Below are 21,516 nucleotides of genomic sequence, written 5' to 3'. Positions count from 1 at the left end.
CTAAGAAACTACTTAGGCCTCTAAGCTGCCCGATTCTAGGAGAGTGGTTCCCACTTGTGGATTGCTAAAGAGAGATAAGCATGGAAGCCGGACAGCAGAGAGTTGCCTATCTCTGAGAGAGGGAGGGGGGTTAGCACACACCCCACTGTCAGTACCTCCCACTAGCTAGCTTAGGCAGCTCACCACCCTGTATACTGACCTTTTTGGATTGCATTCTAAAATGTCTCTCTCTCCTCTTTCATTGCATAGGGTGCCTAACTCAGAGTTTGTGGATTGCACTGTTATTCCTGTGATACTCTAGACACCTAAAGGTTGTAAAAGTTGCCTGCTGTGATACTCAGTGTTGTAATGCCCAAGCTCCTTCCTGAGCCCCACCCTCACTACCTAATCAAGCCTACAAAACACAACACCACCACCACACTTAGACAACTGACTGTCCATGACCACATTGTATGGCTTTATTCCAGGCATCTAAGAGCACCACAGTTATAACACACCTAATCTATTAAAACTTTCACCATATTGCATGACTTTTGGCACAAATCCTGCAAAAACGTTAAAGAAGTAAACTGCAGTCTGCTCTGTATTAATACTGCATGCACAAAAAGCAGAGGCAAAGAGGAAACAATGTTCTAATGCATAAAAATTTCTGAAAAGAAAAACTCAAGTATATACTAGATTTCACTTTAGGAAAAAATGTTAACGAGTGTTTCGTTTCAGAAATGTATATAAACTGTCACTTACTGAGCTCTAACCTTTGCTCCCCATGGCAATAGGGACTGGGAACATCATGCAAGCAGCACAGTCCCTCTCACTGAAAGGAGGGTGTACAGGTACATACTTCATGTTGATCACTTGTAACCCCATGTGGCAGACTGAAAAACCAGTTCCAGAGAGAACAGATTCCTGACCTCCACTTCAAAAATGAAGTCACTGTGACCAAGGACCATCGAGTTGAAAAGAGGTTTTTTGTTTTTTTTTTTAAGAATGGAAAACAGAGGACCTCCAAAAGCCACACATACGCTTTTACTTACCAAGATGATCCCCCCAGAGACTTCCTTAATTTATGCCATTTATGCAGCTCTTTGTTAACCCCAGACTACTAAGCATCTTTAAACAATAGTATCCTCCAGCAGTGCTCAAGCGAAAACCCTGAAAGAAAACACAAAACAAAAGAAGTAGTCTATATGATACAAATCTATCCCAAAATAGCCAGTGTTTTTAGTGCAAAAACTTTTTTAAAATAATAAAACACTGAAATATTTTGCTGCAAAAACCAAAACTGCTTACCACTTGTATTTATAATACAAAATATTTTGTAGATGGTAGGAACATAATTATTGTGCTGATATTAGAATATAAATGGTATAATTCATAAAAATTGAAACTCAGTAATTGTGACAATTTCAGGATACTCTCTAGGAAAATTCTGTGCCTGCCTCTACTGTTCCTCTGGAGTTGCTCACTAGGGAGGATGACCCCAAAAACAGAAACTGAGGAAGGGGTAAGAAGAGACTGAAAGCTCAGAAAGGTGGAGAGCTTCAAGTTTATATGACATCTACTAGCCAGACACCAATATAAAACAGGATCCAGGGATACCACCAAAGCAGAAAGCCAACACTGTCTCCTTCCCAGCAGCTGGCAGCAGGGAGATAGGAACGTCACTAGAACACTGCCCTTGGAATTAGTTGGTGGAGCTCTGGTCTCCCTCCCTATCTTTCACATGTATCTTTGAGCTCTCCCTCTGGGTAGATGTTTAGTAAATTTTTCAAGCCCTGCATACTTAGAAACACGAGTCAAAAAACACTGCAGAAGAAGTTACCATCTTGGCCTGGGAGGTGAGGTATTAGGGCTGTCGATTAATTGCAGTTAACTCACGTGATTAACTAAAAAAAAATCAATCATAACTAATCGCAGTTTTAATCACACTGTTAAACAATAGAATAACAATTTACATTTATTAAATATTTTGGAATTTTTAATATATATATTTTCAAATATATTGATTTCAGTTACAACACAGAATACAAAGTGTACACTGCTCACTATATTATTTTTATTAAATATTTACACTGTAAAATAACAAAAGAAACGGTATTTTTCAATTCACCTCATACAAGTACCGTAGTGCAACCTCTTTATTATGAAAGTTGAACTTACAAATGTCAATTTTTTTGTGTTACATAACTACAGTCAAAAACAAAACAATGCAAAACTTCAGAGCCTACAAGTCCACTCAGTCCTACTCCTTGTTCAGCCAATCGCTCAGACAAACAAGTTTGTTTACATTTATGAGAGATAATGCTGCCCACTTCTTATTTACAGTGTCACCAGAAAGTGAGAACAGGCATTCATATGGGACTTTGGTAGCCAGCATTGCAAGGTATTTACATGCCAGATATGCTAAACGTTCATATGTCCCTTCATGCTTCGGCCACCATTCCAGAGCATATGCTTCCATGCTGATGACGCTAGTTAAAAAAATAATGGGTTAATTACATTTGTGACTGAACTCCTTGGGGGAGAATTATAGGTCTCTGGCTGTGTTTTACCTGCATTCTGCCTTCGATTTTATGTTACAGTAGTCTCGGATGATAACTCACCACATGCTGTTCGCTTTAAGAACACTTTCGCTGCAGATTTGACAAAACGCAAAGAAGGCACCAATGTGAGATTTCTAAAGATAGTACAGCACTCGACCCGAGGTTTAAGAATATGAAGGGTCTTCCAAAATTTGAGAGGGAGGAGGTGCGCAGCATGTTTTCAGAAGTCTTAAAAGAGCAACACTCCAATGCGGAAACTACAAAACCCAAACCACCAAAAACGAAAATCAACCTTCTGCTTGTGGCATCTGACTCAGATGATGAAAATGAACATGCATCGGTCCGCACTGCTTTGGATTGTTATCGAACAGAACCTGTCATCCGCATGGACGCATGTCCTCTGGGATGGTGGTTGAAACGTGAAGGAACATATGAATCTTTAGCGCATCTGGCATGTAAATATCTTGTGACGACGGCTACAGCAGGGCCATGCGAATGTCTCTTCTCACTTTTAGGTGACATTGTGAACAAGAAGCAGGCAACATCATCTCCTGCAAATGTAAACAAACTTGTTTGTCTGAGCGATTGGCTGAACAAGAAATAGGACTGAGTGACTTGTAGGCTCTAAAGTTTTGCATTGTTTTATTTTTGAATGTAGTAATTTTTTGTACATAATTCTACATTTGTAAGTTCAACTTTCATGATAAATAGATTGCACTACAGTACTTGTATTAGGTGAACTGAAAAATACTATTTCTTTTGTTTTTTACAGTGCAAATATTTGTAATCAGAAATAAATATAAAGTGAGCGCTCTATACTTTGTATTCTGTGTTGTAATTTAAATCAATATAATTGAAAATGTAGAAAACATCCAAAAATATTTAAATAAATGACATTCTATTATTGTTTAACAGTGCAATTAATCCTGCAATTAACCACGATTGATTTTTTTTATTGTGAAATTAATCACAATTAATTTTTTTAATTGTTTGACAGCCCTAGATGTAATGTTAAACACATATTGAGACTTGAGTGGCAAAAATCTACAGTGTCTCCAGTTACATTAGGACAGACAGACCTCTCTAAACCTACGTGTGGCTATCAAACTGACAAGCAGAAACAAATGGCTTTTGGTTGAAAGAGGGTTATGCTGTATGTAAGATTTCAATATTCTGTAACTAAATTTAAGGTCAGACTAACACTGTTTTCTATAGTAGTCACTGTTAGCACATTGTTATTTGATGATTTTTCTCTCTATTTCTGTAAAATGAAAGAATATTTTAGTAACCATTTAAGTCTAAAAGAAACAGATCTTGGAACTATAACATAGATCAGTTACTGAGGGTGCCTCAGAGAGAAAACCTGATTCCTGACCTAAGGGGACACAGTGCCAGGATTAAGTAACAGCTTAGGTAGAAGGTCACGTGCATAAAGACTGGTCTCTCTCTCCAAATAATGTAGTAAGAGGGACGGCCAGAGACATTGTGAGACAGTGAAATAATCTTAAAGATCTTAGGTAGAATTATGATACATTTGAGCGAACTGCAGTTGATGTTTAATACTTTATTTTAAACACACATCAATATTAGATGTAACTGATCACTTGCCAGGAATTTGCTATGTGACTGCAAAGGCTGAGGAGAATTGTTATGGAGTTCCCACAGTGGATGTTTTACACTTTCCCTTTATGCCTAGCATTAATGGTATAAGCCATCATGGCTAAACTTAACTTAAAATATTAGGAAAAGATAAGTTCTTGGCGACCATCCAGAAGTTAATGGCTACAATTAAGATTATCATAATGTTTAAATTAGAGTTTGTAGCAATAAATATTAAACAGGTTCGAGAACTGTTGACTGTTTATATTATTCAGCCAACAGCTCTTCCCATAATCCTGGTTTCAGAGTAACAGCCGTGTTAGTCTGTATTCGCAAAAAGAAAAGGAGTACTTGTGGCACCTTAGAGACTAACCAATTTATTTGAGCATAAGCTTTCGTGAGCTACAGCTCACGAAAGCTTATGCTCAAATAAATTGGTTAGTCTCTAAGGTGCCACAAGTACTCCTTTTCTTTTTCCCATAATCCTGAAACAATAAAATTTTGCAAAAAAAAAAAAACATCTTTCTTCCATATTTCCACAATGTGTGAAAATGCAATTTGTTAGGATATAGGTGATCTTGGGTGTGAGGCATATTGATATGCTTTAGTGGAATTTTATTATATTTTAAAATTCCATAATCTTCTTTGAAATTCACTGAAAAGAGTGATTCTAGATGTCCCTTGACATAGTTCCATCACCTGAGACATTCTAACTTTTATTGTACATAAAGCCAACTGATCAACTCTCCAGGCGTGACCGAAGAATAAGGAAGAGAGGACGTAACTTTGGAAACAAATTCCAATTGCAACTAGTCACTTACCTAAAAAGACTAATATTTTCATAGGTTAGGTCCAAATAAAGGGAGATTTCCCCCCTACCCTACCCTGCCCAACCCTGCCCATTTGTCACAAATTAATTTAAAGCGTCACCATGGTTCTTGGAACTGGCATCCTGTAAAACTGAATACCCGAATTGTGAATTACAATTAGCCAAATTGTTAGCGTCATGTGAAAGAGAACATTTCCATTTGGAAACCACACAAATACAATTTTCTGTTCCAGAAGAAAGCCAGGGTTTTATAGTAATGCAGCATTTCATTAAGATACACAGGCACACTCAAACAGTCATTAAACATACACAGTGAAATAATCAGTTAATTAAAATTACATGTATTTTTCTGAAAATAAACTGTGCTTTAGTTTGATTTTCCAAGTGCAGCTAAGGAACTAATTTTTAATTATGGAGAGATCGCTTGTCACAACATTGACTATGGACTTTCTACTGAAAGGTCATTTTACCCACAACTAAACAGATTTGGCTCAAGGTTCTCATAATTACTTCTGCCAGAAAAGTTTTGGTAGTATTTATAAAATTTGGGTGTAATCAGACCAGGAATTCATGTTTTGAAATAAAAAGGTTTTAACTGCAAGCTTTTTTGCCAACTATTAAGGACAGCTTGGCTGAAAAACTCCAAATCTGATTTATTCTGCTGTCCCCACTGTGAAAGTATTCTATGAACAAGTCTGCAAAAGTCCAGAAATTCTAAAATAGTCCATGTTTTAATGTACAAAAATACAGCACTAAGATACTACGAACAATTTGAACATCAAAGCTTCTGCATGAGACTGACAAATCCAATTGCCAGCAGCAACTAAGAGAATTTTCCCTGACAAGTAAGAAGGCATGTTAATTTTTGCACAACGTTAGCGTTCATTTTTAAATACATGTATTTTTAATCTTCAAAGTTAAGGTCTTTGTGTACTTGAGCCCACATACTGATGTGTTCCTGATTCTGCAAACAACACTAGTGTCTTCTACTGCTTCAGCTTTGTCAGGCAGAAGCAGAGTGAAATTAGCAAGACTGTTTTAAGAAAGCTGTGATCAGCAGTGAAGCTGAGAAGAATCATGTCAATTTCATTTTGCTACTGTCTAGGAAACCTATGACCCATAGGAGAGGCAAACATTGAAGCTGTTCACATGAGAGGACCAAAAGAAACAGAGAGAGAGAGAGAAAGAGGGAGTAAGAGATTTTCCTATGCTGCAGCCAAGAGACTAGGCAAGGAGCATCATAGCAGAAAGCTCCAAATGCACAACTGTCAAGAAGCTCCAGAGTGGAGGGAAAAGAGTTAGAATTCTCTCTCTCTTCCCAACAACCAGAAGCAAGTTTGAGAGGACTGAAAAGGGAGTGGGGGTGAAGTGCAAGGAGGCTTAAAATTTTTCAGATGCCTATTAGTGCGATACAAAAGGTACAGTCCCACAGAGGGCCCAGTACAATGTTGGATTTATTTTTCAAAATTATTTTATTTACACTTATCTAAAATTGCATATCCAAGGCTTGCAGTTACACAGCACTTAGTAGCCAGAGTGAAAAATATTTGTACCCCTCCCACACATGCACACAAATTGAACAAAATCAAAATAGGGCACTCTCAATCCAAAATAAGCACATTATACTAACAGGTGTTAGTTTTAACTTTTTAAACTCTAAACAAGTTGTCACCTGGTTATATAAGAGACTGCTCTCCTCCCTGTGTCACACTGCATCAATAAAAGTAAACTGAGGCACTTAATCTGGAGCTCTCTCATGATAAAAAAAGGAGACAGCTATTACCAGGGTATTATCCATGCATTCCCCTCCATTCTCAAACTTCCTCTAAGTCCATTCAGATGCATTAACCTTCCAGTTACACTGCAATGTTCCACTATTTTTCTTTCTTTATTTTTGTTGTTGTTGTTGTTAATGTATTTACTGCCAGTGCAACCAGGAAGTTAGCAATTTAGCTATGATGGAATGGGCATGTTTTTGTTATTTTGGATTAAGGTAGGATACTGTCCATTTTAATTGTACGGGTTTCCAGAGCAAAGGATGGGGGGCCTGCAAAAAACCCAACACTAATAATAGCATCCGCACTGAAAGAATAAAAAAAAAATATTGAGCTCTGGTGGACCAGTGGGTTGGAAGGAATTCAAGAGTCAAGGATCTCACCTTAAAAACCCTGCCACCAGCCCTCCTGTTAAATCAGAATCTTGTCTGATCTCTCAACTCCAGCAGTATCACACAAGGAGAGAGACTGATTTTAAAAGACAGAATTCAAAATAGTTAGAGCTTCATGAATTTAACACGCCACCTTGGATTAGACCTAAAAAAGCCATTATAAACTAGCATACACCAAGGAGCACTGCCCAAAACACACCTTCAGCAAGGAGCACTGCTACTCTAGACAATCACAGAGCTGAAAAGGGGTGGCAAGGTTACTACTTGGAAGGAGAAGTCAGTGCCCTACGAAGCAGAGATGAAAAATGTATATACTTGGCCACTTCTACTATCTAGACAGCAGCTGGAGGTGGGAGGCATGGTTTCTCAGCAGGATGCTGCCCCCCTGGACCTCAATGATGCACATTCATTGACATCTTTTGTATTGGCCTCAGGCTCACCAGGTCTAGTATGTTTCAAGCCAGTCTTCCCCCAATGTTCCCAAAAGTTATCAAACAACCTTATGCCTGCACACAGTACAATGGGGTATGAGACTCATTTTCAGCGTTGAGTATTATACTGTCCAACGTTCTACATATTAGCATGTATACAAATTCACCACGGGAACAACCTATATAAACTACAAATTAGCTTCTAAATAATGTAGTCTCTCTTGGGTAGGACAGAAACAAAAGCATCTTACCTACTGTATTTCAAATACACACCAACAACCTGTGCAACCCCTCTTTCCCAAATACAACCAAGTGATATCAGAATCTTCCAGTCATATTAACCCTTTGGTATCCTCAACAGTGTGGTTCCCTGCCGCTGCACACATCACAAACCCAGTACACCTACACAACTCAACTATGATTCAAACCATTACCTAAAATGCAGTGGATCTAGTACAAGATGTCTAATATTATAGACTTTTAAGATATTATAGATTAACTGACAAAACATACTGGTTTTAATATGTTTAAACATGCATACTCAAGGTATACAGGGTTTAGTGGTGTCAACTCGGTGTCTTACTCAGACTTTTACTTACCTTACATGGACAGTGTCCAGGGCAGCTTTGAGGTTGTTTGTTGAAATGTAACCATGCAGTTCCACATTTTTAAGTGTTAGGCCATTGAACGTTTAATCTTAGTTTAGAAATGACTGACTTTCCAAAGTGTTTTGATTTTTTGTTTTTAAGGGAGTAAATAACTATACCCCTCAGATTTGCCACTGTTATTAATGTAAGGTTACCACATAAGCAGCAAGGCCACCACAGACAGTTCCTCTCCTGTAAGTTCTACCGAGGGGCAAGTTTGTCAGAGCATTACTGCCCGCAGAAGTAGCACCTGCAGGTCTCTCTCTAGGGTAAGTTTTAAGCCTGCTGAGGGACACTTTTATAAGTCCCAAGAGGATAGGAGGACTGTGAGCAGAAGCCAGAGTATGGTGCAGAGACCATGAAATATGACCTTAGTAGCAAAAGTTAGGATCACAGAACTACCACGCAAAAATGTCATGGTAAAGCCAGGACATTCCACGTTAATGTTAAAAGGAAGCAATACAGTTCAATGGATAGGGTAGTAACATAAGGAGTCATGAGATTCATGTTCTAATTCCCAGCTCTGCTGTGAACTTGCTGTGTAACTGTAGGCAATGAGCACAAAATGATCAAAAGCAACCACAAATTTTGGGTGCCTGACTTGAACATTGACTATTTTCCTGAGGTGTTGACACGCAATACTCCACATGAAGTCTACGGGAGCTCAAAGTACTCACCACCTCTGGAAAACAAAACCAAAAAAATAGACCATACGTGGCTAAAAGCTGAGCAAGCAGAAGTTGCTGTTTCCATAATTAGAGGCCACTTTTGATCATTTCACTCTTTGTGGCCCAATTTCCCCATCTGTGAAGGATGAAGAATGATGCTTGGGTCCTGGCTACCTTAATATCACCTTTGTTAAAGCTACAATGAAAAATGCTCATGAGGGTTAATATCATTATGATAACAACTTCACCATTATAGAAAAGATTGTGTCTGAGATATTTTCCCTTTAAACTTTAAGTTATGCTAAGTATTTGCACCTTAATTAAGATGTGCAATATGCAACTTTAAAATCCAGACAAGACTCACAGGACTAAAATTGAACTTGTCATAACCAGAATAGGGAGCACAACCACCCAAGCAGGACACCCCTATGAAATCAGAGAAACCCAGAACCCACCGTTTTCTATGACCAGGTCACTTAACGCAGTTAACTTTCTAAAAATAATGCAGACCTTACAACAAGAGGACAGAAAGTTGCTCCATTAATTTATTTTTAAAAGGGGTGAAGGAGGATTACAATAAATGCATGAAATATTGCCTGCATTTGTTCAGAAACTAGAAATAGGAATGATAATGGATCAAGAAAGAAAAGTTACAGGATCTACTAATCCCCATATGCAACAGTGTCACTGACACAAGTAAAGGCAGGATATTGGATTTGAGGGTTGAACAACCTGTACCAGCCCAGCAATGCTACGTTCTTTGAAGTTTAAGTGATGACATGAACATGAATGGTCTAGCCAGTTCCACATTCAACACCCTCCTACTAAACTGTGCTGGATCCAGTTTAAGGTGTCCATAACTGCAAACTGCAGCTGTAAGAAAGCCAGTAGACAGACTGACAAGCCATGTACCGATTCACAAACAAAGCACACCAAGTTTGCTGCAAAGCTATAGTGCTGTGTTAACCCCCTAGGGAGAATGCTAGGAAAGTGACACAAGTCCTCATCTCCCAGGTGGCTCTGGCTCAGACCTGGTCAAGCTGCTAACTGTGAATAATTGAGCCAGCTTTGTTCGGGGATCCAGGAGCACCACGACAGCGCAGGTGTGGACACTGCTGGGGCACCGTGTGGGGGGCAGCCCCATCTCAGACCTGCAGTTTCTACACACGCTGGGACTTTCACAGGACCCTAAGGGAGTTCGGCACCCAAGCCACACTGAAATTCAACAGGAGAAGGGCGCCCCACGCCCTTAGGGTCCTTAACACATCCCCGCCTTTAGTCTACCTAAGGGGCACCCCGCAAGAAGTGAAACCCAAGCGAGAGCCCAGCCCCGCTACCTGCAGGAGCCGGGCCGGGGCAGCAAGAGCGGGGCCAGCCCCCACGCGCCGGGCCAGGCCTCGGCCCCCAGCCCCCAGCCGCCCCCTTCCCCGGCCCGGGGCACCGCCGAGCCAGCCCGCTCCCCGGGCGCAGCCCCGCTCCGTGCCCGGCCTCTGCCCTCCTCGGGCCGGGCCCACTCCCGCTGACACTCCCGGCCCCGCCTCCGCCCCCCGGCCCTGTCAGGCCTACTCCCCGCGATCCCGCGGCCCGGCCCCGCCCTCACCTGGGGGAGCCTCCGCCGTGTCCGCAGCTGGCAGCGGACGGAGGGCCCGGCCTTGGGCCCGTCGCACCGGGGGAGGGGGTCGGCCCGCTAGCTGCCAAGCGCCCAGGACACCCACGGCAGCCCGGCCGCAGCTCCGCCTCCTCCAGGCCACGTGACCGAGCGGGAGCGCGCCGGGAGACGGGACAGCGCGCGGGTCGCGGCAGCCAGCAGCGCGCCTGTCGCCGGCCCTGGCTCTGAGCGCGCCGGGGCCGGAGAGTCGGGGAGCGTCTGACTCCCCCCCCGCCCAGTCACCCCCAAAACACACAGCCTGACCCCCTCCCCCGCTGAGAACCTGACCGCCCCGCCCAGACACCCCCAAAACACACAGCCTGACCCCTTCCCCCACAGAGAACCTGACCGCCCCGCCCAGACACCCCCAAAACACACAGCCTGACCCCTTCCCCCACAGAGAACCTGACCGCCCCGCCCAGACACCCCCAAAACACAGCCTGACCCCCTCCCCCGCTGAGAACCTGACCGCCCCGCCCAGTCACCCCCAAAACACACAGCCTGACCCCTTCCCCACACAGAGAACCTGACCGCCCCGCCCAGACACCCCCAAAACACACAGCCTGACCCCCTCCCCCGCTGAGAACCTGACCGCCCCGCCCAGACACCCCCAAAACACACAGCCTGACCCCCTCCCCCGCTGAGAACCTGACCGCCCCGCCCAGACACCCCCAAAACACACAGCCTGACCCCCTCCCCCACAGAGAACCTGACCGCCCCGCCCAGACACCCCCAAAACACAGCCTGACCCCCTCCCCCGCTGAGAACCTGACCGCCCCACCCAGTCACCCCAAAACAGACAGCCTGACCCCCTCCCCCGCTGAGAACCTGACCGCCCCACCCAGTCACCCCAAAACAGACAGCCTGACCCCCTCCCCCGCTGAGAACCTGACCGCCCCGCCCAGACACCCCCAAAACACACAGCCTGACCCCCCTCCCCCGCTGACAACCTGACCACCCCACCCAGTCACCCCAAAACAGACAGCCTGACCCCCTCCCCTGCTGAGAACCTGACCGCCCCACCCAGACACCCCCAAAACACACACCCTGACCCCCCCACACTGAGAACCTGGCCGCCCCACCCAGAGACCCCCAAAACACATAGCCTAACCCCCACCCACTGAGAACCTGACCGCCCAGCTCAGACGCCCCCAAAACACAAACCCTCACCCCCCTCACTGAAAACCTGACCGCCCCGCCCAGAAACACCCCCAGGGCACAGCCTGACCCCCCCCCCCCCGTGATCCTGACCGCCCCACCCAGACAGCCCCACAACACACAGCCTGACCCCACCCCCACTGAGAACCTGATCGCTCCATCCAGACACCCCCAGGGCACAGCCTGATCCCACCCCGTGAGCCTGACCGCCCCGCCCAGACAGCCCCAAAACACACAGCCTGACCCCCCCACACACACTGAGAACCTGACCGCCCCACCCAGTCACCACGAAGCACAGCCTGACCCCACCCCCACTGAGAACCTGATCGCTCCATCCAGACACCCCCAGGGCACAGCCTGATCCCACCCCGTGAGCCTGACCGCCCCGCCCAGTCACCCCCAAAACACACAGCCTGACCCCTTCCCCCACAGAGAACCTGACCGCCCCGCCCAGACACCCCCAAAACACACAGCCTGACCCCCCTCCCCCGCTGAGAACCTGACCGCCCCGCCCAGTCACCCCCAAAACACACAGCCTGACCCCTTCCCCCACAGAGAACCTGACCGCCCCGCCCAGACACCCCCAAAACACACAGCCTGACCCCCTCCCCCGCTGAGAACCTGACCGCCCCGCCCAGACACCCCCAAAACACACAGCCTGACCCCCTCCCCCACAGAGAACCTGACCGCCCCGCCCAGACACCCCCAAAACACACAGCCTGACCCCCCTCCCCCGCTGAGAACCTGACCGCCCCGCCCAGACACCCCCAAAACACACAGCCTGACCCCCTCCTCCGCTGAGAACCTGACCGCCCCACCCAGTCACCCCAAAACAGACAGCCTGACCCCCTCCCCCGCTGAGAACCTGACCGCCCCACCCAGTCACCCCAAAACAGACAGCCTGACCCCCTCCCCCGCTGAGAAACTGACCGCCCCGCCCAGACACCCCCAAAACACACAGCCTGACCCCCCCACACTGAGAACCTGGCCGCCCCACCCAGACACCTCCAAAACACACAGCCTGACCCCACCCCCACTGAGAACCTGACCGCCCCACCCAGAGACCCCCAAAACACATAGCCTAACCCCCACCCACTGAGAACCTGACCGCCCAGCTCAGACGCCCCCAAAACACACACCCTCACCCCCCTCACTGAGAACCTGACCGCCCCGCCCAGACACCCCCAAAACACACAGCCTGACCCCCTCCCCCGCTGAGAACCTGACCGCCCCGCCCAGACACCCCCAAAACACACAGCCTAACCCCCCCACTGAGAACCTGACCGCCCCACCCAGACACCCCCAACACACACAGCCTGACCCCCCCCACACTGAGAACCTGACCGCCCCCCCCAGACACCCCCAAAACACACAGCCTGACCCACCTGCCACTGAGAACCTGACCACCCCGCCCAGACACCCCCAGGGCACAGCCTGACCACCTCCCCGAAAGCCTGACTGCCCCGCCCAGAAACCGCCAGGGCACAGGCTGACCCCCGCCCCGAGAGCCTGACCGCCCCTCCCAGACACCCCAGGGCACAGCCTGACCCCCCCCAAGAGTCTGACCGCCTCGCCCAGACACCCCAGGGCACAGCCTGACCCCCCGCCACCCGGACAGCCTGACCCCACTCACAGACAACCTGACCGACCCGCCAGACACCCCCAGGGCACAACCTGCCCCCACCCCCAAGAGCCTGACCGCCCCGCCCAGACACCCCCAGGGCACAGCCTGACCCCACTCACAGACAACCTGATTGCCCCGCCAGACACCCTCAGGGCACAACCTGCCCCCCCGCCCGAGAGCCTGACCGCCCCGCCCAGACACCTCCGGGGCACAGCGTGACACCCCCCCCATGGAGAGCCTGACTGCCCCGCCCAGACACCCCCAGGGCACAGCCTGACACCCCCCCCACTGAGATCCTGACCGCCCTGACCAGAAACCCCCAGGGCACAGCCTGACCCCCACTGAGAGCCTGACCACCACCACCTCCAGACACCCCCAGGGCACACTCTGACCCCCACTGAAAGCCTAACCCCCCAATGCCCCAGGGCAGTGTCTGACCCCCCTGAGTGCGCCCCCAACACCCGCAGGGCACAGCCTGACCCCCCCCCACTGAGAACCTGACTCACCAGATGCCACCTGGAGCATAGTCTGACCCCCCTCAAGTGGGCCCCTGAGGCCCCCAGGGCACAGTCTGACTACTCCACTCGGAGAGACTCCTGACACCCCCAGGGCACTGCCTGACGTTCCCCCCACCCCCAGCATCAAAGACATCCCTTGGGTTGGGGACCTCCCCTCCAGCTGCTTGGGAGGACCCCTCAGTCCACACAGTGGAGAGGAGCAGGAAGGAAGATCATTACTCTTCTCCATGGAGATAACACCACTCCACAGCCACCTCCGTTCACCCAAAACTCCCTCCCTCCCCCCCCATACACCACCCACTTAGTCTGAAATTATGAGAGATTCCCACCCCATCCCTGCTGAGAGATCTGCACCCCACCATACATCCCTTCACCCCACTGAGCCAGGCTTTGCAATGAAACCCACATTAAAAGCCCTTCCCCCACCAATGAGTGAGACTTGAGGAGAACACCACTCCTGCTCGGCACCTAGGGTGACCAGATGTCCCAATTTTTTACCAGCAGTCCCAACATTTGGGGCTTTTTTTTAATATGGGCTCCTATTACCCCCCACCCCCATCCTGATTTTTCACACTTGCTATCTGGTCACCCTATATGCACCCCTGATAACTACACACCACACCCTATGGCAGAATTGTACCTTTAACAACAGTGTATCTACGTGAGAGGAAAATCTCCCTCCCACTCAGTGGAACAACAAAAGTTTTAAATACTGCCCTAAAATGTATCTCACTTGAGGAGCAGCCCCCCACAACTCCAAGCCACTGAGACTTGCCTCATACCTTATGACTTAGGATGCTGTTGGTTTTGTAATCAATTCTGCAAATAAACAGAAGGCATTTCCTGGACCATGCTGTAAAGGAAAATGGAAACCTTTACAGAAAACTAGTAGGTAGTAATATGTGAATACCGATAGTGCTTCCCTCTGAGGATCTCAAAGCACTTAATAAACATTATTAGATCATGCCTCACAACATCTCTGGGGGGTAAGTATTGTTAGCTCTGTTTTACATGTAAGCAGTGTCAGGATGAGCTCCACTCTGACATCTGCTGGTGAGGTGTGGCAAGTTGTGGAAAAGAACTTCAGGGGCCAATCTCATTTGCATAGGCACACCCATCCTGCCTAGAATGAGGCCATAGCTGCCCCAAATGGTCACTTTGGCTGCTGTGGGATCCCCAGTGTCTCTGTTATTGGGGCAGGAAGAATAAATTGTTATTACCCTGATTATGGGAACTGTGCTTGGAACTGTGCTTGGCCTTTTGTTATGATGGAGGGACTCACCATCAACTAAGTAGCACTCTCTAAGCAAGGGTCATGGGTTCCAAAATTCTGTGAATGGAGAGAGGCTGGGGACAAGTATTAATACTTGGTGACATGGGCCCCTGGGTGAGGGCCTTACCTGCTAATTGCACTTCCTTCTCTCTCCACTGTAGAATATCAGAGCTAATTTTGATTCTATTAGGAATCTAGTTACAGGCTGCTGAGCTCACTTTGGGCTAATGGTGCACCGGCACTCAGGCTCCCCTACTACAAGCTGAATTCACCAAAGAGCTGAACTGACTAAGAGCTGAAATCACTGAGCATTGTGTTAAGTAGTGGGGGAGCCTGAAGATATATTGTGGAGCAGTTTGTGGGACGGCTGGAGTGCCTTGTGGACAGGTTGGTGGAGCAGTTCATAGGACGGCGGGAGCTGCTTGTGGGACGTGGAGCGGAGCAGTTTGTGGACCGGCTGGTGAAGCAGCGGAGCCGAGCGGAGCAGTTTGTGGGGCGGCTGGTGGAGCGAAGGCCTATGGAGCTGTGGGGCGGTCAGCTTCAGATCATGTAAGGTGCCCCTTACCTCTCCCCCCCCCCATCTCTATCCAGATTGGGAGATAAAGCTCTACAGATAAACTTTCAAACTCTGGGGCTGCCCTGACCAGGGACAGAGACTTTTGGGTCATTGGACTTTTGGGTCTCTGGCTGATTTGGGGTTGCTGGACTCAAGAACCAAAGGGAAAGGACATGCCCCAATTTGCTTGGGGTGGTTTTTTTTTGCTCATGGGTTGTGTTACGAATCCTGTTGGTGGTGTTTGCCCAACATAATGCCACATTGTTTCTCTCTGTTATTAAAAGGCTTTTTGCTACACTCAGACTATGTGCTTGCGAGAGGGGAAGTATTGCCTCTTGGAGGCGCCCAGCGGGGGTGGTATATATTTGTCCCAGGTCACTGGGTGGGGGCTCGAGCCAGTTTGCATTGTGTTATTGAAATGAATCCCCTAGATATTGAACCCGGCCCTTGTTGCTGCCAACTCTGACGGGCAGAAGGGTTACATACAGATGGGTAAACTGAGACACTTAGGCCATGTCTATATTACCGTTTTTGTCACTATAACCTATGTCGCCCAGGGGTGTGAAAAAAAACACACCCCTGAGCAACATAAGTTACACTGACAGAAGCGCCGGTGTGGACAGAGCTAAGTCAGAGGGAGAGCTTCTCCTGTGACATAGCTACTGCTGCTGCTGAAGGTGATTTTATGATGTCCATGGGAGAGCTCTCTCCTGCCTGCATAGAGCGTCTACCCATGAGATCTTACAGTGGTGCAGCTGCATTGGTACAGCTGTGCCTCTGTAAACTCGCTAGTGTAGACATGGTCTTAGACTTGTCAAAGGTCACAATGGGGATTTTTAAAATGTGTGTGTATGGAGCTAATTAGTAGGTCCTCAGTACTGCAAGCTGTTCCATATGGGCAGATCTCTGCACTTGTATGGAGAGCCAGTGACTTCAGTGAGTCTTTGCAAAGGATAAAGGTCTACCTGCGCAGAATAGCTTGAAAGATCAGCAACTACAGGATTTTGTGCCTAATGCTACAAACCTGTATTTATATGAGTAGTGCTAAGGTGATACAGGACGTCCGTGACATTGGGAACAGAAGTCAGATCTTCTGCATGAACTCTCAGGCAACCAAGACTCAAATAGGGATTTAGGCCCAGATCCGCAGAGGTATTTAGGCTCCTAACTTCTGTTGAAATCAATGGAAGTTAGGAACCTAGCTACCGTGGTGGATCTGGGCCTTATAGCTCAAGTCAACACCCTTTCTGGAGGTGCGTTCTTGGTGCTTTTCATTGGAGAACATTTGTTCATCTAGTCCCTTGGGCCCTGATCATCAAAGGATCTAGGCCTTTGGGAGTTAGGCACCTAAATACCTTTGAGGATCTGGGCTTTAGTACCTGTTTTTTTCCTCTGGGTCATACTGGCAGCCTTTGTCTGCCTACAGCCTGCTGAAAAATGAAGGAAAACTCACTATGAGGGGATTCCTTCTGACATCTCAGCAGAAGAGAGGGAGGGAGCCTCATTCAGAATCTGAGAAGAAGAGGAGATTTAGGCACATTTAATTTTACGCCAGTGAGTTCCTGTTTGCCTGGAATATTGTTCATAAGAATAGCAGCTCCCTGTGCTCTGGTTTATTCAATTTCCTATCTATTCAGGCAATTTACACATCGAACGTTTTGCAATCCTGAGAAGCCAGCAATACTTAAATTTAGACCGGACCTCTTTAGGGTCTGAAAATCATCCTTTTACCACTCCTGTTTTCATACCTTCTTCTGTGCTGCCCCCAATGTGGGAAGTCCCTCTTCATGTTCTAATCTCCACCAAACCCACAAAACCAGTCCACACTGAAAGAAATTAAGTGTTAGATTTATAATCTTTTTTTTTTTAAAAAAACAACAACCAAAAAACCCCTACCTTCTCTAGGTTTCCTTCTGCACCCTGTATTCTCTTGTCTAGATTGCAAACTCCTTGAGGCAGAGACTGTTGTAATTTGTGTGTCTAGGTTAGCGCCCAACACATTATATATGCATAAATAACAATAACTAGCCAGATGCATTATTTTTCAATGGAAGAGTTTAACTGACGGTATGATACCATATGTGATGATTTGTCATCACTCTACCCTTTGAGCTAATCATGTAAGTGCTCTAACTTCATGATCTGGCCCTGGGAGACTTGTCTATGTAGACAAGCTGGCTTCATGTCTAATGGCACATGGAATCAGAGTCCAACTGTGAGGTTTTGAGTGCCCTTAGCATCTTAAAGAATTGGAGCCTTTGTAGAGAGTAGGGGATGACGCTTTTCCGTATATTATTGTCTAATTGGGGCTCTGTAAAATACTGTTTCCTGTGGGCTGTATATCCCTGTAAAGAATGCCAGAGCTGCCACGAACACTATATGATTAAAATTAAGCAGCCTTTTTTTGACAAAGAACGAGTTCTCCATCAGAGAATCCAGAGATCAGCTTCTCCATGCAGGTGAGGGGAAACATGTTCCCCAAGGCTGGAGTGGGGGGAGGTGGCATCAGGGTGAAGTGGGTTGGTCTGAATGGGAGACTCCCAATGCAGGACTATGTAGAAAGCATCTGTAGCTGGCAGTCCAACTGTGGTGTCTTGTTGACAGTCTGAGTTTCACCTTAGTTTGTCAGACCAATATTTGCAGCCAGCAAATCAAATGTGATTCATCAGTTGCAGACACACTTGAGTGGGAGTCAGGGCCATTGCAGGAGGCTCAGAGTCAGAGGGATTTTAAGTGGGGGAATAATAAGGAGTAATAGATGGAGGAGAGGGGAAATTATTTGCGGGGAGGGAGAAAGGAGACTTTCTGTCAGTGAACTAAAGGAGGGTTGCAGGCTGAGGCAGCTGTGAAAGGAGCAGTACTGGTTGTTTCTCTCCCAACAGTACATCTTTATGCTCAGACAGGCCACCTCTGCAGTGACTTGTGCATTGTGGGACAGATTCCCAGAGTGCATTGCAACTGAACTGATTTAGGAAAGCACTAGTGTGTTCATGGGGCTGCAATGCATGGCTTCTCAAAAGGTTCAGCATGGCTAGTGTGAACAAACAGAATCATTTGTCCTTTAACCAATTGTATCTGAGCAGGTAAAATACAAACTGCTCAGTTCTCTATTATAGGTCTATCCAATGGTGTCACTTCAGTGCTGCTCCTCCACTTTCCCCCAGTAGCTGAATTTCACTCCTGAGGCTGTTCTAATTTGAGCCAAAGGGACCCAAAATATGAAGAAGTACAAAGGTGGCCGAAGGCTCCTCCATTCTGTTCCTGTGCTGAGCACTGCTTGAGCCTATGGCTTTAGTAGGGCTACTCCTGATTTACCCAGGTGGGAGTGAGATCAGAATCAGGCCCAGTGTTTTTAAGAACAGCCACAGGGATGTGTAGCCTAGGAGGGAAATTTGAGCATAGTCCTAAGAGAGGCTCTTTCTCATCTGTTTGTAAGAAAAGAGTAAATATTTCTTTTTTTTAAAAGTTAAGAGCAGTATCCCCTTTAACACGTCCAACATATACCATTTGTTTTTCCATTTGAAACAAATGTACCACAACACTGGAAAGACATTCGTGATATGAGAAATAGAAGTGCACATTTATTAACCTTGCAAACAAAATCTTATTTAATTTAGTTGAAAAAGTAGATTCTCAAAATGTGGACCCAAATTGGGGATGTTTGGATCTGGGGCTACTGTGCTGGCTCCTTCTATAAAATACACTGAGATCCAGGTTCTTTGGGGCAGGGATTGTTTCTCACTAGATCGGGGTTGGCAACCTTTCAGAAGGGGTGTGCCAAGTCTTCATTTAGTCACTCTAATTTAAGGTTTCGCGTGCCAGTAATAATAATCCATGCGATCCATGCTGAGCTGCACCCCCTCTTGGCCCTGACTGCACCCCTCACTGCCCCAGGCTGGGGCCAGAAGGCCACAGCTGGGGGCAGCTGCAGAGCCCGGGGGCAGCTGCAGAGCCCAGGACCAGCGGCCTGGATCCCAGGTCGGCAGCAGAGCCCCCCAGGACCCAGGGCTGGCAGTGGGCTGAGCGGGACCAGTGGCCAGAACCCCAGCTGGCAGGGGGCCGGCAGCTGGTACCCCAGGCCAGCAGTGGAGTCCCTGGGACCAGTGGCCGAGACCCGGGGCCAGCAGCGGGCTGAGCGGGGCCGGCGGATGGAACCCCGGCTAGCAGGGGGCTGGTGGCCGGTACCCCAGGCTGGCAGCGGAGGCCCCAGGACCGGTGGCCGTGACCCGGGGCCAGCAACGAGCTGAGCAGGGCTGGTGGACGGAACCCCGGCTGGCAGGGGGCTGGCAGCCGGTACCCCAGGCCGGCAGCGGAGTCCCCGGGACCGGTGGCCAGGCCCCGGCAGTGTGCCACGGAAAATCGACACGTGTGCCATAGGTTGCCGACCATTGCACTAAATGTACATAGAGTCCCTAGTGCAATGGGGCCCTGATCTCAATTTTGGGCCTCTAGGTGCTACAATGATATAAATAATAATACAATGCAATCTATCAACAGAACACTGTAAAGGATGAAACAAGTACATTGTGAGTGCATAATACAAAAAGAAAACTGCATTTATTTCAGCCTCTTTTCATTGTATGTGAAAAAATACACAGATACATGTGATTTCAATACAATCAAAGTCACGGCTATGATTACAATGCATTTTCATAGGTCAGTATTTTAAAAAAAAAAAAGATCCTGTACAGTAAATGTGGCATCGTTTCACTTGTATTCATGACCATGTATGGATTTTCCAAAATGAAATACTATGTTACAATTTTGTTCTAAGAACTTAATCTCTCCATGCCCCCAGTGGAACGGCAAAAAGTGATTCCTAGTCTAGAATATGTACGTGGCCTCTTGGACAAATGTGGGGAGAGGCAGATATGTTTTGATGAGATTTTAATTGCTTTCTTACCAATCTGCACATACTTCTGTCTAGGTAGGAAAAAGGAAGCTGAGCATGTAGCTATCGAAGTGATGGGCACAGTATTGGTTAGCTATACTAGAAGGACCAGCTCCGTGAAATGTTCTTGCAGCTGCTGATCTGAGACCCCTCTTGTGGAAGATTTGCACAAAGCTGAGGGACTGTCCTCAGTTGGATGAACTTCCTCATTATCTTGAAGGGCTTCAGCCTGCAAGAAGCTACTGCCGTTGAGGGACTTTCTCCCTCCTAAGTATCCTTGTGGAAATCATTCCCTTCTGCACAAGGGCTGAACACTGGAGGGCTCTTTGTTGGCAGATAGCCTCATTATTGGAGGTGCCACCATTGAACCTCCTCATCTGCTCTATAAACAGAGGCTTTTTTTTTTTTCTAAGGCTCATTACAATCTGTTACTCCTTCTGAAAGCTGCCCTGGCCCTCCCAATGTGCTCTTTTCTCTGGTCTATAACAACGAGAAGCCCTTTGCTGATGTATAGAACTTTCTCAAAACCATTGCAAAGTAAACATTCACCCACTATAACAGCACTTTCCACTAAGTCAGATTTTTAATAGGTAAAAAAACCCAACCTTCTTATTGCTGATTTGTGCTATAATCTTGTCCTCTATGAAAAGGTTATGAGTTTTATCTAGTTATGCTTAAGAGGCCTGATTCGTCTTTCCCTCAAACTAATGTAAATCCAGAGTAAATCTACTGAAGTCCCTGGAGTTGCACTGGTGTGAAACTGATGTGAGTGAGGGGAAAATCGGGCCCCAAATCCTTCTTCAGTTTCTGGGGTAGGCCTTGGAGTCTACAACCTTTTGAGCAGAACTGTTCTAGAGGAAAAAAGAAAAGGAGTACTTGTGGCACCTTAGAGACTAACCAGTTTATTTGAGCATAAGCTTTCGTGAGCTACAGCTCACTTCATCGGATGTATACTGTGGAAAAT

General features: G+C 47.0%; 1 protein-coding gene across 2 annotated transcripts in view; it reads right to left on the bottom strand.

Annotated features, from left to right (window-relative positions):
- Positions 1-10,627, bottom strand: part of NCOA6 (nuclear receptor coactivator 6) — a 75,250-nt gene extending 64,623 nt beyond the window's left edge. For both annotated transcript variants that reach the window (XM_074970268.1, XM_074970269.1), the window contains exons 1-2: positions 10,485-10,627; positions 1,035-1,152 (exon numbers count right to left, since the gene is read on the bottom strand). The gene's annotated coding sequence lies outside the window, so the exon portion shown is untranslated. The remainder of the gene's footprint in view (positions 1-1,034; positions 1,153-10,484) is intronic.
- Positions 10,628-21,516: the final 10,889 nt, after the last annotated feature.

This window comes from Natator depressus, chromosome 13 (assembly GCF_965152275.1).
Source record: "Natator depressus isolate rNatDep1 chromosome 13, rNatDep2.hap1, whole genome shotgun sequence".
Taxonomy (NCBI): Eukaryota; Metazoa; Chordata; order Testudines; family Cheloniidae; genus Natator; species Natator depressus.
Note: the sequence above shows the minus strand (reverse complement) of the source record. Positions and strands in the feature narration are given on the sequence as shown.